The sequence below is a fragment of the Carettochelys insculpta genome, chromosome 27, assembly GCF_033958435.1.
Source record: "Carettochelys insculpta isolate YL-2023 chromosome 27, ASM3395843v1, whole genome shotgun sequence".
Lineage (NCBI taxonomy): Eukaryota > Metazoa > Chordata > Testudines > Carettochelyidae > Carettochelys > Carettochelys insculpta.
In genome coordinates, this window is record NC_134163.1 from 721,085 (window position 1) to 740,564 (window position 19,480).

At 48.2% G+C, this 19,480-nt stretch overlaps 1 protein-coding gene across 5 annotated transcripts in view; it reads right to left on the minus strand.

Moving 5' to 3' along the window:
• Nucleotides 1-18,050, minus strand: part of MOB3A (MOB kinase activator 3A) — a 35,059-nt gene extending 17,009 nt beyond the window's left edge. For 2 of the 5 annotated variants that reach the window (XM_074978510.1, XM_074978513.1), the window contains exon 1: nt 15,689-16,018. The gene's annotated coding sequence lies outside the window, so the exon portion shown is untranslated. Of the gene's footprint in view, nt 1-3,781; nt 4,363-15,688; nt 16,019-16,670; nt 16,727-17,912 lie in introns of those variants that run through there. The other 3 variants (XM_074978514.1, XM_074978516.1, XM_074978512.1) reach the window with 3 other exon arrangements.
• Between the last annotated feature and the right edge of the window lie 1,430 nt (nt 18,051-19,480).

The window sequence follows — 19,480 nt, forward strand, 5'->3', positions numbered from 1 at the left end:
AGACAAAGCTAACCTGGGCCAGATTACAGCAAGTGGCCAAAGAGCAAAGTTTGGTCTCCCACAGTGTCTTTAGACATTTGTGCACCCGATTATCTATATAAAAATTGCAACTCCACCGTCCAGCACCCTTGGGACCTGAGTGATCCCACACAAGGGGATTTGCCAGACAAGAGGAGGTCAGACCTCCAGCTTCCTGGAGGGGGGGCCCACTCTGGCAGGTCTTCCCCGCCCTGGCTGGAATTCCTGCTGCTGCCACGGCTCCATGCCCCAGCTGGCTCTCTGCCGTGGGACTGCCCCTTGGGGTGCCCGGAGTGGCTGGCAGCAAAGCTGCCTGCCACCAGCGGGGTCCCACACAGCTGGAAGCTCTCTGATTCAGCAACATCCATTGTCCTGCTGGACGAGGCACACTGTTGGATGGGAGAATTTCAACCTGTATGACCAGTTTTCATTCTCACTTTTGCTGTGCCCAGAGTTTGAAGAAGTACCTCCTTTCACTGTGGATGCATTAGCATACTTAACAAAGTCATATACAGCAAAGGTTTCTGCTCGTGTAAACCAGCTCCACTGTCTCTGTCAGTAAACACCAACCAGTAAGCTGGCCCTGTAATTTCTAAGGCTAGCACAGGAGCAGGGTGAACAGCATTCAAGGACGTTGCATTATATTAGCACTGCAATTTTATTTCCACAAATATAGTTTCCTCTTCCTATTGCACATGATTCAGAAGACTACCTGACAAACTTGTTGCTGTAATAAGTTGCACATGAAGTGAAATTAGCAGCAGTCTTAAGAGTTTAAGGTATTAGCAAAATGGAAACTGTGGCTGAAGTACAACAGGATGTAATGCATTCAACTATTATTTTGATGCGTACTTCGGTTAAAAAAAAGAAGTAGCTACAGGCAATATCTGACTGAAGGAAAACATCAGACATGCAGCTCTTATGGCTGACTAAAGCTACATTTGACACGAGTTGAAAGATGATGTAATATGGTTATTAGAAGTTTTATTTCCTTCCACCATTCCTGCACAAATCTCAGCTCAAAGAGCAATAAAACACAGACTAGAAACGAAAGAAAGATTGCTAGAACTTCAGATTTATGTTAAGGTGACTTGCAATTCAGGTGAGCTTATGATTGGCAAGTTTCAGAAGACCCGTTCTGGAGCCAGTGTTGCTTTTCTCTCCAGCTTCTTTTTCATCCAAAAGGTTACTCCAACCCAAAGTCCTCACCATTGGCTATGAAGTAGAGTAGCCCCACTAATCCCATAAGACCATGTTAGCAACATGGCAGCTTTCTGCACCATGGAGGAGAGAGTGTAGTAGCCAAGCAAAGCTCTACCTTCTCTCCTTACAGGAAAAGTGTTGCCTTGATACCCAAGGGCATGGGATATTTAACAAATGAGCAATGAACAATGGGTGAAAATTAATCTCCCAAAAAATTTGGATTACTACTACATGATCTTCAACCAATATTAGAGGTGGCTTTGGTCAACCACTGAAAATGTACATCTTCTGTGTTCCCAAAGTCAGGTACCTATTGGGAAAGGGGATGCGTGGGGAGAAGTTTAAAAAACTTGATGCCACTGAGATTAGGAAAAACACTTGTAAATGTTAGGTCTAATTCTCTTCTGATTTACGCAGGTGAAAGTCAAGAATCACTTCATTTAAGTCAGTAGTGTAACACGGGAGGAAAATTGAGAGAAAACTTGCTGCACAACCTTATTCTAAAATATATTTTCAACAAGAGCACACAGGAAACACATATCACAAGCTTTCTATTACTTTTTTCCCTGTTATTTCTCCGAGCTGGGCAAAGAGTGCTTCTGGAGTAAACAGGTACCACCTTCTCTCAATTTAAAAACCTACATGGATAGTTGCCAAAACCTGTCAATAGCAAACATTCATCCCACAACTGAAGACAGAAGAAAATATCTGTTCCAGTTTAGAAAGGGAATAGGGCAGGGTGGCCAACCCACTGCTCTTGAGCTGCATGTGGCTCTTTGAGCCATTAAAAGCCTTTGACAAGGTACCTCATCAAAGGCTCTTATGCAAATTAAGTTGTCGGGGATAAGAAGGAAAGTCCTTTCATGGATCGAGAACTGGTTAAAAGGCAGGAAACAGAGGGTAGGCACAAATGGTAAATCTTCCAAATGGAGAGGGGTAACTAGTGGTTTCCCTCAAGGGTCAGTCCTCAGACCAATCCTGTTCAATTTATTCATAAATGATCAGGAGAAGGGGGTGAGCAGTGAGGTGGCAAAGTTTGCAGATGACACTGAACTGTTCAAGATAGTCAAGACAAAGGCAGACTGTGAAGAACTTCAAAAAGATCTCATCAAACTGAGTGATTGGGCAACAAAATGGCAAATGAAATTTAATGTGGGTAAGTGTAAGGTAATGCACATTGGAAAAAATAACCCCAACTATACTTACAATATGATGGGGTCTAATTTAGCTATAACTAATCTGGAAAGAGATCTTGGAGTTATCATGGATGGTTCCATGAAAACATCCACACAGTGTGCACAGGCAGTCAAAAAGGCAAATAGGATGTTAGGTATTATTAAAAAAGGGACAGAAAATAAGACAAGGAGTATCTTACTGCCCCTGTATAAATCTATGGTACGCCCAGATCTTTAATACCGTGTACAGATGTAGTCTCCTCACCTAAAAAAAGATATCCTGGCACTGGAAAAGATTCAGAGAAGGGAGCTAGAATGATATGGGGCTTGGAACAGGTCCCCTATGAGGAGAGGCTAAGAAGATTGGGACTTTTCAGTTTAGAAAAGAGGAGGCTGAAGGGGGACATGATAGAGGTATATAAAATTATGACAGGTGTGGAAAGGGTGAATAAGGAAGGAGAATAAGTTATTTACTTATGCCCATAATACAAGAACTAGAGGACACCAAATGAAATTAATGGGTAGCAGCTTTAAAACTAATAAGAGAAAGTTCTTCACTCAGTGCATAATTAACCTGTGGAACTCCTTGCCAGAGGAGACTGTGAAGGCTATGACTATAACAGAATTTAAGAAAGAGCTAGATAAATTCATGGAGATTAGGTCCAGAAAAGGCTATTAGCCAAGGGTAGGAATCAGAGGAATGGCCTCTGATTGTCAGAGGCTGGAGATGGATGGCAGGAGACAAATCGCTTGATCGTTGTCTTCGGTCCACCCTCTCTGGGGCACCTGGCATTGGCCAGTGTCAGCAGACAGGCTACTGGGCTGCATGGACCTGTCGTCTGACCCAGTATGACTGTTCTTAAATGCAGCTTCTCCTCTGAGCCGTGCACCAGCAGTGCCATCCCTGCTCCACACGTGTCCCAGCGCTTGGTGGAAGAAGTGTGTGGTGGTGGCAGCTCTGGTGAGTCACCAACATCGTCACCCTTCGCGGGGGGTGCCTGGCTCTGGGAAAGGGCATCGAGCCATGTATTATATGTTTATTTTTATCTAAATAGATAGAGAGAGAAAAATATATATATAATACATGATTCTTTGCACGCTATCCATGTGCCTCTTGTGGCTCATTATCCCTAACTGGTTGGCCACCCCTAAAAAATAGGACACCTCTAGCCAACCTTTTCCCACCATTAAGAAAACTCAGAAAGTTATTCTCTTACAGGAACCTAGGCATACATACAGATTATTTCTCTGTTAGAGTTTTTATTTCCTTCTGTTCCTGAAACCCCATACAGAATGACATCTTCCAAACCTCACACTGGATTTACTGTAGGGCTTTAAAAAGCACCAGAATAAATGCAATCAGATTAAAACCAGCAAGTTCCTACCTGTATTTTCTGACTCCTCGGATTATACTGCCTGTGACCGTCTGTTATGCCTGCTGTCCAGCCTCACACCAGTTTGTCCAAAAGCCAATGTTTAAAGCTTCTTCGTTTAAAAGCAGTATTTCATATGGTCTCTGTTGTACAAGCTAGCTTGTAGGTTGCAGATTGGGAGTGGTCAAACACACATGCAGCCACTTCCTTCTGCCAAGCAGCCTGACAGCTCACATCCTGCTGCCTTACTCATGTGAAAATCCAGCAAGTAAATCCTCATGAGTAACACATTTACAGCACACGTTTCCTTTTACTACTATACTAAGAAACAGTAATATTGTTGGATTTGTTTTAACATTTATGTAAGACCTTCACATTGACTAGGTTATACTCTTGTGATTGTTCTATTGCCGTAAGGTAAATTGGCCATCCAGGCAAACCAAGACCAGACTTTTCACAGAAACAAGTCAGAACACCATTTGCAAAGCTATACTAATCATGGTAGCAAAATGAACAAGTATATATGCAAATGTATCATGCCAGTTTCAGACTGCTAGGGTTGATGGGAGACAAAAGGCATTTCAGAATAGACAATAATACAGTAATTAAAAGATTTGAAAATCTCTCTCCTTCTACTAAAGTTAGAACAAGTGAAAGGTCTCCTAAGGTCTCTTCCAGCCTTAGGATTCTATGAAAGCTTGAAAGGTCCCTGGTTCTTTTTAGTCAGATGCTAAACCAGACCAGGCCAATGGTTCCAAGGCCAGGATCACTGGCTTTCCACTTTGATGCACGTTGGGTTTGATTTTTCAGAGGCACTGAACACTCAATGCCAGATAAGAGTAAGAGCTGTGACTGCTCAGTACATGTAGTAAACTGATCTAAGCCGATTATAGTTATGTATCTAAGAACTCAGGCACTGTTTAAAAGAATACTTCACTCTGTCACACACACCATCACATACGTACTTCTCTCTCACGTACAAACACCAGCCTTTATTTTTCCAATTTAAACCAATTACTGCCTTCTGTATGCACACTGAGGTTTCTATGATAGTCTGCTGAAAAGATAAAATGTCCACTCTCATTTCTCCACTGTATGCGTACGCTGAGCAGAGAGGAAGTCCCTGTATTGCTCTTCAGAATGGGTTTAAAATAAAATGTACACACACGCAAAATTAACATAACCATAATGATACCTCTGAAATAAATACAAAATAAGAGATGTTCACATAATGAAGACCACAAGAGACCACACCCATGTGTAGTAACTGCCAGACAGCAGTGTAGAAATTGTGAAGTTGAACCATTCATAATCTTGCTGAAGGAGAGCTCTGCTTGGCTTTATTTCCCGTCTGGCATGGATTAACCTATTTTTAACTGGCATTCTCTAATATTTTCCCATAAAAACTGCTCAGTCTGCTTTTGTTTTTATTTTAGTAAAAACATCCAGACGGCCTAATTCTTTTAAAAAAGCCTGTTCTAATGTTATATTGGTAGCAATCTTTAAGACATTAACACAAACTATTTCCTTCCCTTCCAAGGCAGCATCAAGATGTTAACAGCAGTTTACAGACACTTTGCCAATGCCATCATGTGCCAACAATGCCCAGATGCTTTGTATACTGGACAGACTTCAAACTCTCTTAGACAAAGAATTAATGGGCACAAAACAGACATAAAAACACTCCTGATCCACAAACCTGTTAGCTGGCATTTTAATGGAGTGGGCCATTCTGTTAATGACTTAAGAGTCTGTATGCTACTGAAGAGGAATTTTCACAACACTCTTGAAAGAGAGGCTGCTGAACTCGCTTTTATATTCAAATTTGACACATTAACACGTGGTTTGAACTGGGATAGGAATTTTCTGGGACACTATAGCTACGTCTACATGTGAAGCCTACATCGAAGAGCTTATTTCGATGTAGCGACATCGAAATAGGCTATTTCGATGAATAACGTCTACACGTCCTCCAGAGCTGGCAACGTCGATGTTCAACATCGACGTTGCACAGCACCACATCGAAATAGGCGCTGCGAGGGAACGTCTACATACCAAAGTAGCACACATCGAAATAAGGGTGCCAGGCACAGCTGCAGACAGGGTCACAGAGCGGACTCAACAGCAAGCCGCTCCCTTAAAGGGCCCCTCCCAGACACAGTTGCACTAAACAACACAAGATCCACAGAGCCGACAACTGGTTGCAGACCCTGTGCATGCAGCATGGATCCCCAGCTGCAGCAGCAGCAGCCAGAAGCCCTGGGCTAAGGGCTGCTGCACACGGTGACCATAGAACCCCGCAGGGGCTGGAGAGAGAGCGTCTCTCAACCCCTCAGCTGATGGCCGCCATGGCGGACCCCACTATTTCGATGTTGCGGGACGCGGATCGTCTACACGTGCCCTACTTCGACGTTCAACTTCAAAGTAGGGCGCTATTCCCATCCCCTCATGGGGTTAGCGGCTTCGACATCTCGCCACCTAACGTTGATGTTAACATCGAAATAGCGCCCAACACGTGTAGCCATGATGGGCGCTATTTCGAAGTCAGTGCCGCTACTTTGAAATAGCGTGCACGTGTAGACATGGCTTATAGGAGCTCGTTTGCATACTTGGCTTAATCTAATTCTTGACTCCCCTCACCCCTTCTGCCCCTCTAGTCTCTGATTTGCTCACCTTGATAATTTTTTTCCTGAGTTGTCCACCTTGATTCCTGTTTTTGGTTCTCTGTGCCTTAAATATTGTGTCTGTTCTGGTATGGCTATAGTCTGAAGAAGTGGGTCTGTCCCACGAAAGCTCACCTAATAAATTATTTCATTCGTCTTTAAAGTGCTACTTTACTGCTTTTTGTTTTGCTAAAGTATGTAGGAGCTATGCAGGTTCTCACCAGTAGCTTTGTACCAAACACTACTGCTTTCATTTTCCTTGTCTATCTTGCTGAAGACACATCCAAAGCTTCTACTCTGGAGGGCAAAAGAGCACAAGGCACATTTAAAAAATGGAGTTTTGGAGATCTTTTGAAGGACTTCTATAGAAAACACAGAGCTGAATTTCTACATATACAACCCCTTCTGATCCCAGACAGGATGTGTAAATCTAACAAATATAGTACATGCCTTCGCTCAGTAGGACAGCTTCTTGGTTTTCCCTTCATCAATCTGCTTAGAGGCATTACAGACAAATATAATGAAGCCATTTTGATACACGGATCTCTAATCATCAGTCCTGAGGATTAAACAAATAGCCCAGAACAAGTTTCAGGAATGTACTTTTGGTCTCTGTGATGTGGTGGGGGATACATGTGTGTGTGTTTGTGTGGTTCACAGAGGGTGTGGGGCTCCTGCTGAGGGTAACCTAGGAGACCAGGTGACACCTCTGTGCTGCAGACAAAGAGGGAGATGGAGCCTGGGGGTTCTGAATTGGAACTGGGAATTGGAAAGCAGTTAGTCTGGGCTGGAAGAAAGAGAGACAAAGGAGGGGACCTCCTCTCCCCACAATGGATCGGATTGGTTGTCTCCGATTACCGTACTGACACCTCTGCACAACGCTGTGCCCTGTTGGCTAATAAACCCACTTTCTCCTGCTCAGTGAGAGTCACTCCTGCCTGTAGATAGGGTGCAGAGCTTGGGGATCCCTGAACCCCATTCCATTCGTGGAAGCTGTGGGATGTACTGCACCCTGGGGATGGAGCATCTGACAGTAAGTGAGCGGGGCAAAGGAGGAAGAAGGGGGGCCAGCAAGACCAAGGTGTGCTGAAGGACAGTGCAGTTCCCCAAAGTGGAGGGGCCTGTAGCTGAACCCAAGAGAGTGCGGTCATGGTCCCTGAAAGGCAGCGTCACACCTGAGGAGGGGTTACTCCTGGGAGTCTGTTGGAATCAGTCCCAGAAGGCAGAGGGGCCTATGGGCTAATCCCCAGGAATGAGTGACCCACAAGGAGGTTGACACACTGAAGGGGTTCTTCCCAAAAGTGTGGTTGTGGCCCTTGAGAGAGGGTGTCACACCCAAGGAGGGGAATAGTAACAGAGAGTAAGCCGTGCTAGTCTATACACTATCCAAGGAGGGGAATCCATCCCAGAAGGTGCAGGGGCCTACAGCCGAACATGTGACCCGTGAGGAGTCCGACACACTGAAGGGATTCTTCTGGGAATCATGGGGTGTAGTGGGCATAGGCCTGTCAGTCTGCAACCCCACTCAGCAACTCTGCTGTGAAGCAGCAGCGCCTGGAAACTGAATTGAGATTAAAGGATGGGAACAACTGAGAGAAAGAGAGCAGCAGCATGAATGTGCAATGGCAGAGCTGAGGGCTAAGGAAATTCCTGCAGGAGTGAGCCAAGATGGGGGCAGGGAACCCTGGACTGCATGGAGCTCTGAACTTAAAGGCCTGCCACAGTTCAAGGCTGGAAGGAATGATTCCAACCCATTGTCTACTAGCGGCCAGGACAGGCCTGCGAAGAGTCATCCAGGCCTGGACCAATGAATGGTGCCTGTGTGTCTGGGCAGGAAAGCAGTTTGTCCACTGGGAATGGCAAGTTGTCTGTGAGAGAAGCTGCATCACCTTCTGGGAGTGTGTCTGAGATCAGCCGGGGGGCTGAGGCAGAGGATAATGTCCCCAATCGTCTGTCTGTCTTGAACAGCAGCAGTACACCTGGGGAGACAGCAGAGCCTGCATCTGAAAAAGGTGCCAACAAGAACACTAGCCCATTGTCTGAGGAAGAATCCCCACAGCCTGTGGTGGCTGGAGAGGGAACCATGAAAGAGCACTCCCCAACTCGTGCATCTGATGAAGCGGGTCTTTGCCCACGAAAGCTTATGCTCCAAAATATCTGTGAGTATATAAGGTGACACAGGACTGCTTGTTGTTCTTGAAGATACAGACTAACGTGGCTCTCTCTCTGACACTACACTCTGGGTGTGATTCTGAATCCAGCTATGGGGCCTGGAACAGAGGGAATGTCTCTGTGATGGGCAGTGCCATCCCCGATAAGGATGCTGGTCCTTGGTGTGAGCAAGGTGCTTCTACTTCTGGGGAAACTAGTTCTTTGTCTGAGCCTATGGTGGCTCAAAATGGTGGTAAGAGCCCAGAGGTGGATCTGAGTGCAGCTGAATTCCAGAAGGAAATGGTTGTGGCTCAAGGGAGCACAGCCCCTGTAAAGCCAGATGGAGGTCAATTGTTGTTTGAGGGAAGTCCTGAGGAAGGGAATCCCCCGGAAGTTTCGCTGAGCAGTCTGTGGTAACTGCAGGGAGTGGGAGCAAGGTAAACAAGAGTGATCAGGAAAATTGCTTGTTTGTAGAAGGCAGCAGTTTGTTTGGGGAGAAGTTTGTCTCAGTTCCTGATGGCCAGGACCTGCCAGGGTGTGAAACCACTGGCTGTGCTCTGGAAGGGTCCGGAGCAGACAGTGTAAAGGTTTCTCAGGAACTGGAAGTTGGTCCAGGTAAAGTGAAAGCTATAAGGAAACGTGAGCAGCCCTGTGATAACTAAATGACTGGAGGTGACCAGCTTACTGGGAGTGTAGTCCTAATCGAGGTTGCTTGCAGGCGACAGCCAGCAACTCCCCATCTCTAGATGCTGGAAACACTTGTATTCTTGTAATGGACTCCACTTCTGATTCCACGGGGAGGCAGAACTTGGAGGTGGAAGGACAAAGAGTTGTGGGCCTGGTGGGCCAGTAAGGGTAACAGGGATTCCTTCATGTGGATTCTGCGTCTGGGACTCACAAAACAGCTTTCAGAAAGCAGGAGGAGGAGGTCTTCCTGAGGACCAGCAATGGCCTAGATCTTGTTATATGGGAGGGCACGCTCAGAGAGATCAGATTCTCACCCCACAGGGCAAGGGGGAAGGTTAAAACTCAGTGGTGCAAAAAAGGCCTCAGCCATTTAACCCCAAAATGTCAGATTCTCAAGGATGTTAAACAAAGGTTGTTGTGTACCAACGAGCAATGTAAATGTACAATTGCAATGAGTTTGTTCTTGTTACTCATGCTAACCACTGTAACCAATGGGTGCTGCTATCAAAGCTGCAGAATTGTACCATGTACTGAATGTTTTGAAAGAACCATAAGATGTTGATGTACAAGCATGAATTGTATGTTAAATGAGTTTGAAATTCTGAAATGTCACCATTCCCTGTTACTAGTCTTGCAACCTCTCACATTGGAAGGAACATTCCAAACCTACTGTGTGGTATGGAAGGGAAAACTGAGGCACATGGCCATTTTGGTGATGTGGCTAAATGTTAAGGGTGGAAAGCATTTGTACCTTCATTTACTGGACAGTGACTGAACTCCAAACGTTAGCTGGAGCAGCTGCATGGACTGGTGGGCGGATGGGGCAGGGTCCCAGACCAGAGAGGAACTGTTTGATCTGCTGGTGCTGGAGCAGCTGTATGGGCTCTGCCTGCCTGACTTGATCACGTGGCTGATGGACCGGAAGCCAAAGCAGTGAGACCAACCAACCTGACTTGCCTGGCTGCCTGAGATAAAAGGGACCAATGCTAAGCTCCTGATGTGGAGCCTCCCCCTGCAGGATTATGACATGGAGATGGTACACATCAAGGGGAGCACTGAGGGTACAGCCAATATCTTATCACGCAGGGAGGGCCCAGAACTTCCCCAGGTCACTGGCTGCGTGACTCTGCTCAGTTCGGCCTGGAAGGGGGGAGAGACGAGAGGTGATGTAGTGGGGGATATATATGAGTATGACTCACAAAGGGTGCGGGGCTCCTGCTGAGGGTAGCCTAGAAGACCAGGCGACACCTCTGTATTGCAGACAAGGAGGAGGTGGAGCCTGAGGGTTTGAATTGGAACTGGGAGTTGGAAAGCAATTAGTCTAGGCTGGGAGAGAGAAAAAGGAGGGGGCAAGGCCCTGGCCTGGGGGCTCCTTGGGACCTCCTCTCCCCAAAATGGATTGGACTGGCTATCTCTGATTGTTATACTGACTCCTCTGTACACCGTAGTGCCCTGTTGGCTAATAAACTCGCTGTTCTCCTGCTCAGTGAGAATCACTCCTGCCTGTGGATAGGGTGCAGAGCTTGGGGACCCCTAAACCCCACTACCATCTCTCCCTCTCTTTGCAATGTGAAAACAGTGATTTAAACCTGAGCAATGTTGTCCTGGACATTTCTAAATAAGAACTCATACAAGGCACATACTTATTCTGGGGTTTCCAAGGAAGAGCTTTGGTCAGGATCAGGACAGTCCATTTTCTTATCTCTTTAAACCACAAGAATGCAGAACTGATCCAGCGGAACACTAGAAAGAGGAAGTACTATCATATTGCATAAAAAAAAAAATCATACTTAGGTTTCATTTGTATTTTTCTTCCCTCATGAAAGGCTACCAAACAAGAAAGAATTCAAACTGTTTTTTTTTAAACCAATTTAGTTTTTGTAATAGCAAGGGGTAGCAAAAAAGTCAGACCTGACAAATTAACCCACAGAGGGGCTAGTCAGAGGCCTTCTAGTAACAGACATGCCTTATGGCAGAACTACACAGTCACATACTATAGCAAAGAGCAACAGTAAACTTCAGTAAATTCACATCAGAAGAATAAACACATTTTACCAGGATTTAAATCTAGTATGAACGGACACTAAGAATCCAATCACATAATAAGTTACCATTAAGTTATCACAGAGACAGATAATTAAATGAATGGTAATCAAACAGCACAGCCACTCAGCTCTAGATTCTTGGCCTGAATCCAGACCAGGCTGACATTAATCAAAGCAATTACAGTCTAATGAATAACAAGAAGTCCTGTGGCACCTTATAGACCAACAGATATTTTGGAGCATAAGCTTTCCTGGGCAAAGACCCACTTCATCAGTGGTTTTTGCACTCGAAAGCTTATTCTCCAAAATATCTGTTAGTGTATAAGGTGCCACAGGGACTTCTTGTTATTTTTGAAGATACAGACTAACTCATCTACCCCTCTGAATCTGATGAATGATGAGTGGTCTATGTGAAAGGAGATAGGTGGGGTCTCAGCCCAGTTATTAATACAACAGAATTCATGTCACAAATCGGTACCCTCAGAAGAGAAATTAAGGACTGAGTGGTCCATGGGGGATGGGGTCGTGAGGCGTGAAGACTGGACTACTCTCTTACCACAGAATAAAGGGAAAACCTTATACTTCTAGTGCTAAGGTTGGGCCCCGTGCAGTGGTGAACAGTGAAAGTGATTCAGTTGCCAGGTGTTCAAACTGGTGATCCAAGGTGATTTAGGTGCCACAAAACAAACCTCATTTCATCTCTTAGGGGAAGATTTTTCCACACACACAAAAGGAGTTAGATGCTGGACTTCCATTTGAACCACTTAAAGTCTCCCCTTAAAATAAAAAGTTTTGCAGCCTGCGCAGTCATGTATTATTTATTTAGGCCCAAGTAGAAAGCAGATTTTTAAAATAAACTGGCATTTGTTTTGTTCAGCTACACATAGAAGCCCCTTGTTGAGGCTTTTGGCAGATATAACTCTCTTTACATATAAGAAAACGCTGTGCACAGTAATGCAAGTGACTGGGACTTGACTGCATGCAAAGGCAGAGTTGATTAGCTTCTGGAGTCATGAACCAGTTTGTCAGTTCTAGTCAGCATCTACAAAGCCAGAAGCCATTCTAGGTTCACCGTGCAGACATGTAGTTCAAGAGCAAACTGTGATAGGCGGGTGGCCTCTTGTGCAAAAGAAGTTATTTTTTTCCTCTTCATGATATGACGCTACTTTTCAAAAACTTCTGTGCAGCAACAACACCTCTTGCTCACCTTCAGCCTTGCTTAACCACTGACTGAAGGGATTTAAGAGGCAAGAAAACAATACCAGATATTAAACTTTGACAAGTCCACTTTTAAGCAGCCTTTTATTCTTGGCAACATGAATCACTCTACACTGTCCTTGCTTTTGGTGGCAAACAGTATTATAGGGAAACAGAAAAAGTAATATCTATCTCATTTCCTTTCTTCTTCAAAAAAAGAAAATGATACAGTGGAAAAGTGTCAGCCAAGTTCATTCTCATACTAAGCTGGTCTAATAAACTTCAGATTATGTTGAGAGCAAGACTATATTACAAGTCCAAATATTGTGAACGTCAGTGGAGTGGAGCCAGAGCTATGGGAAATTCTACAAGTTTCCTTAGCATCATAGACCACTAGGACTGGAAGACACCTCAGGAGGCCATCCAGTCCAACTGCCTGCTCAAAGCAGGACCAACCCAACTAAACCACCCAACCCAAGCTTTGTCAAGCCTGACCCTAAAAACCTCCAAGGACAGAGATTCCAAGGCCTCCCCAGGTTACCCATTCCAGTGTGTCACCACACTTCCAGTGAAGCAGTTTTCCTAATATCTAATCTAGACATCCCCGACTGAAACTTAAGACCACTGCTCCTTGTTCTGTCATATGCCACCACTGAGAGCACCCTAGCTCTTCTCTATCAAATCCCTCCCCCCACAGAATAAATAAACCCAATTCCCTCAGCCATGTGTCCCACCCTCCTAACAATTTTCCCTGCCTCTGAGGGACTCTCCAATTTGTCCCTATCCTTTCTGTAGTGCGGGTTCCAAAACTGGATGTCATACTCTAGATGTGGTTTCACCCAGTGCCAAATAAAGAGGAATAATCACTTCCCTCAATCTGCTGGCCATGCTCCTACTAACACAGCCCAATATGCCATTAGCCTTCTTAGCTACAAGGACACATTGTTGACTCATGTCCAACTTCTCATCCATTGTAATGCCCAGGTCCTTTTCTGCACTTCCGCTTAGCCAATAGGTTCCCAGCCTATAACAGTGCATGGGATTTTTTCAGTCTAAGTGCAGTACTTTTCACTTATCCTTGTTGAACCTCACCAGATTTCTTTTGGTCCAACCCTCCAATTTGTGTAGGTCAGTCAGGAATCTAACCCTTCCTTACAGCATATCTACCTCTTCCTGTAGCTTAGTGGCAGCCACAAATTTGCTGAGGGTGGAATCTATTCCTTCAGCCAGATCATTACTTAAGGTACCGAACAAAACTGGCCCCAGGACCAACCTGTGGGGCACTCTGCTTGGTATCAGCTGTCATCAGACATATCAGACATAGAGCCATCACTCACAAACCAGTGAGCCCGATCATCTAGCCAGCTTGCTATCCACCATTTTAACTAATGTGATATAGTTCTTACTGCAGATATGTCCTGAGGGTAACAAAGTCCAGCATCTAGCACAATCATGCATATCTTTGCAAAGCAAGTAGAAAGAACCACTAATCCAGTTTGGCTGCCTTTTGCACCCATTCTCACAGCATAAGTACAAATAGCTGCACAAGGGGGAGGCAGTAGAGACTCTTCAGGTCTCTTATCTCCAGTCATCGGACGCCTGAATTGTTGCATTATTTCCAAAATACTTAGCTTTCAGACAGAATCACTGTGCACTTGCTCCTCTGCTGCAGCTCTGAAGACTTAACCATGCACCCTTTGTGAAGGAGAAAGTTCTTATGGTCTCCATTGTGGCTGTTCTTTCTAGTGTATTAGGAAGCACACATGCCCCCAAACCATCTCAAACACACTAAGAGAAACCAAATTCAACCAAGAGCTCACAATCATCTCCATTCAAACAAGGTGATTCTTTTAGCACAGCAGCAACTCCAGCAGGAATTTCAGACATACACAACTGAAAACAAACACCACAGATGTTCCTTGAAACAGACTTCTCTAGGGACAGAAGGCAAATACCCAGCTTAAGGTGAAATCTTTAGTGAGAGCATTAGCTGGCTATCATGAACTTCTAAAATAATCTCCTAAACCTCCAACAAAGCTAGTTATGGATTCACTAATTACCAGTTAAAGCAGCATCTACGGCACAAGTATCACAAAACACATCACTCTCTAAGGAGAAAATTCATCTGTTTGAACTTCTGGGAGTTATTTTCAGGATTACTGCAGAGGTGGATATAGGTACAAACACGGATGTGTGCTTCCACCATTAACAAGAAGTTTTTTCTCTGTACACTGTCACCATAGAAATCTCTGGTCTGATTAATGGAGAATTTTTTCTGTAGTTACAAAACAGTAGCTATATTATCAGCACAGCACAAATTTCTTTGCAAAGGAGCAAGGCAGGCAAAAACAAATTTCTGTGTGGCACTCCACATCTGTTCTGGCATTTGTTCTAAATGTTGGGGATAAGCTGTAGGTCAGAAGGGAGGAAGCAATGTCAGGGAGCCCAATGGGCTCCAGAAAGCATCCAGAAAAAGATATTTCTGAAGTACTAGATAGCACAAGCCAATCAGGGAACAAGTTTATAACAGACCTTGCTAAAAGTGAGTAGGTTTGAGGTGCGTGATGGTACAGGCAGGGAGTGAAGTTTCTGGGTTCTAGTCCCAACTTTGGCATGACAGTGAGCCCCTCCCAAGTACAAAGGAGGCAGATCCAATCCAATTTGGCAGGAATTTAGACGTGGCACTTTTCATTACTTTAAAGGTGTGCAATTCCTCACAGTCAGGTAGGCTGGTGGATTTGCTTTCAGTTTTACTCATCTAGCAGATTTGGTAATTACAGTATTCCGAGAAACTGGTTAATGAACAAGACAAGGTCAGAAACTTGAACAAAGAAGAAGAAAGTCAAGATGTAGCAATTGGGTCCATTATAAAACAAAACCTGATGGTCAGGGGAATTTCATGTTACAATAAAAATCCCCTTTGCTCTGAAAGCTGGCAGAGAAGACATCAGGGCCTGAAATGAGGCTTTTCAAAAACACTTCTTTCGTCATCCCTGTTCAACATGAAAAGCAACTCAGAAGTTGTCCCAAACTTTACTGGACAGCGGATGGCAACCCTCACTCCCCAAGCTTTGAGGCACACACCTTTAGTTTAGAGAGCATACAGCACATACAGGAAAAATTTTATTTGGAAGTGCTTAATGCTTGCCTCTACATTAGCAGGAATGATCACTTACCATCACATGTACACTAAGGAAAAGGCCTAACTTCGCAGCACTCACCCTCTGCGTTCTGCTTACCCTGACTGCTATCTTTTTTCTTCCAGGTACCTGCTTGCATTGGACTGTTACTCACCCTCCCCCATCACAACCCACCCGGACACCCTCTTCCTTTTTTCTGAGATCTGCAACCAGGCCCTGTGGCGAGAGAGGCTGTTCAAAGTTCAGACAACGGCAGCTCCTGGATTCCCCCAGCTCTCGGAGGAAGTCCCAGCAGAGCAGCCTCCCAGCCCCCGCAGCCTTGCACACAGAGCCGCTCTGCAGGGCAGGTGGGACCAGAAAAATGGAAAAGGGTTAAATACGCCCCCCAGCCATTAGGGCTGCCCCATGTACCCCCAAATTCCTCTCGCCCCGTCACCTCCCGGCCCCGTCCCTCCGCTCCCGTCCCCCAACTCCTCGCCCCGTCCCCCCGCTCCCGTCCCCGTCCCCCAACTCCTCACCCCGTCCCCCCGCTCCCGTCCCCCCGCTCCCGTCCCCGTCCCCCAACTCCTCACCCCGTCACCTCCCGGCCCCGTCCCTCCGCTCCCGTCCCCCAACTTCGCGCCCCGTCACTCCGCTCCCGTCCCCCAACTTCGCGCCCCGTCACCTCCCAGCCCCGTCACTCCGCTCCCGTCCCCCAACTTCGCACCCCGTCACTCCGCTCCCGTCCCCCAACTCCTTGCCCCGTCACCTCCCAGCCCCGTCACTCCGCTCCCGTCCCCCAACTTCGCACCCCGTCACTCCGCTCCCGTCCCCCAACTCCTTGCCCCGTCACCTCCCAGCCCCGTCACTCCGCTCCCGTCCCCCAACTTCGCACCCCGTCACTCCGCTCCCGTCCCCCAACTCCTCGCCCCGTCACCTCGCGCCCCCGTCACTCCCCCCCGCCCGTTCCCCCGAACGCCTCAAGCCGCCATTATCAGCCGCTCCCCTCCCCCCATTATCCCTCCGCGCGGCTCCCCACCTGCGCCACCCGCTCCGGGAATTCGCCGCGATCTGCGCGGCGACACACAACCCCACATCCGTCCGCCCGCCCGGCCGGACCTACTTCCCCTTAAAGGGGCCGCACCTCCCCGCCAGTCGGCCCCTCCCCCTGCAGCTCCCGCCGGGGCGCGTCGCCCACGCCGCAAGGGGAGGAGCCCGCGGCCCCATCCGCCCGCCGCCGTGCCCCTCACCCCGGGGCCGCCGGGCCTGGATCCCCGCCTGCAAAGTGGGGAGTGGCCCTAGGGAGGCCCTCACGGGCCCGGCGTTCTGGACACCCCCCGTTGATCCTGGGGGCCAGGTTCTGGGGCGCTGTCTGCGGGTGCTCAGCACCCACCAGTGTTGCCCTCTGGGTGCTCCAGCCTTGGGAGTCGGTACCTACGGTGACCCTGTCTTCCCAAAGGGAGAAGGAGGCACAGACACCCTCAGGCTGGCCCAAGCCCCCCACCATGGGGGCCCACCTGCTCCCTCCCTGCCTCCCACTCAGCTCACACCGGGACAGCAATTCGGGGCACACGGGTAGAAAGACCAGTGGCTCCCAATGCATGCACGAGCCGCACCCATGCCAACGCTGTCTGCCGTACCCTGGGCAGTGCTGTGCCTGACCATCGGGGCATGCTCTCCTGGTACCACCAAGGCATCCCTGGGCCTGCCTGTGGGGTTGTCAGCTGTCTGATCAGGCAAACCCAAAGCCTCTTCCACCCTGCCCCTTGCCCCTTCCCTGAGGCCATGCCCCCGGCTCACTCCGTCCTCTCTCCCTCCCTTTCTCATTCTCACCAGGCTGGGCAGAGGGTTGGGGTGCACAGTGCAGGCTCTGGGAGGCCTTTGGGGACAGTACAATATGGCACGGGGAGATCAGTCCTTGGAATGGGGTATGGGCCAGTGGCATGGCATGGGGAGGGGCAGAGGGAAGGACAGACCCACTCTGCCTAGCGTGAGGGCGCTGTTTACAAACTGGCAGTCGCCGGGTGCACACAAGCACATCCAGCCCTGTTCTGCCAGCGTACCCCTTCCCCGTGGGGGTGAGCCCATACAGCATCACACAGCCTCCACACCCAGGACTCAAGGCCTGGCACCCCCCACACAAATACACAGTGTCCTGAACACCACCACCTCTGCCCAGTGCCCCCCACCCTCAGTCCCACCACAAGTGTCCAGCACCCCAACACACACAGCTCTCCCCGACCCCAGTTGTCCTCACATTTGCCCCCAGCGGAGCACCTACCTCACTCCCAGTGGCAGGTCCACAGAAGCTTGGGAGCTGAGAGCAGCCCCGTCCCCCTATTCTCCTAGCGCTGGTGCTCACAGGGGAGGAGACGTTTCAGCTGCTGTCTGCTGGGGCCAGTGAGGAGGAGCACTTCCGCAGCTTCGGGGCTCAGGGACAGGCATCTCTCTTAACTCCAGCCCTGGGCCCCTGCCCGGGGCTTAATGGGCAGCTGCACAACCTGTCAGGAGCTTCAGTCGGGGTGGGGAGGAGCTGGCAGGAAGGCCTGGGGGTGTGGCGAGAAGCCCTGGTTGGCCAGGAGAGAAGACGAATGGTGCAGGGGGAAAGGGGAAGTGAAGCAGAACCAGCTGCTCCAAGCACAGCACAAGTAAGTGGACAGGGGCCACCTTAGAATGTGAGCCTGGCACCATGGCACCAGTGATGCCCGTGTAAATCCAGCCCTGCTCCAGGAGGGAGTGTGAGTGCGTGGGTGTGTGGGGCAGGCCAATGCAGGAGGGGCTGAGGGGGGCAGCACTTACCTCAGGTGGCTCTGGAAAGTGACAGGCTCACCCCTCTGGCAGCAATTTGGGGTGTGGCGGGGGAGCAGGGGGTCTCCACATGCCACTGCCTGCAGGCACCACCTCCAGAACTCCCACTGGCTGTATTACCCCGCCAATGGGAGCTGCGGAGTCTGCACTTGGGTGGGAGCAGTGCATGGAGACACCCGCTCCCAAAGGCCCTCACCACAGGGATGGGACAGCCATGCCAGGCAGCTACACAGAGCAAGGGTGGCAGGGAGCCTGCCTTAGGCCAGCTATGCTGCTGCCAAGGGCAGCTGAGAACCCGCATCATCCAAGTCCTTTTATATTGTCCAGACCACTGGGAAATTGCCCCCTTTGATCCAGTCATTGGCCCTTCTGGGCTGAGCTGAGGTCCCTTTCCCCCTGGTACTGAGGTTGGACTCAGCCCCCTGCTGCCTTCTCTGTGTAGGACACCCAAGACCCTCCTCTCTCCCCTGCATGCGGGACAGGTCCATAGGCCTGAGTCGCTCTCCCTGTCCCGTCCTCCAGTGCTGGGTTCGTGTTGCCACTTGCTCCCCACCCCCCACCACATTCCTCCATGCAGCACTAGGGGTCCCACCCCACTTTACTATGGCAGAACTGCAGTTGTCTGGTTTACTCCTGTCAAGTGATGATTAGCTGATAAGAGCAAACTGGACAAATCCCCACCATGACAGCCCCGTGTCCAAAACAGCAGGGCTGAGGCAGGTTCAGGCTTCGGTCCCTTGCCTCCTGGGGCTGTGTAGTAATTTTTGTTGTCAGAAGGGGCTTATGATACAATGCAGTTTGAGAACCCTTGATTGAGATTATTAGCTTTTCAGGACAGGGACTCCCTTTTTTACTGTACAGACACTGCTTAACACAATAAGGCCCCCGTCTAAATTAGAGTCTCTAGGCAACATTGAAATGAATAATGATAAGGAATCCTTAAGGGAAAAATCTCCATGGGGTCTATGGGGACTTTACTTCTCAGATCCAAAGACTGTTCAGCATCTAAACTTGAACGACTCATGCCAATAAAGATGGAAA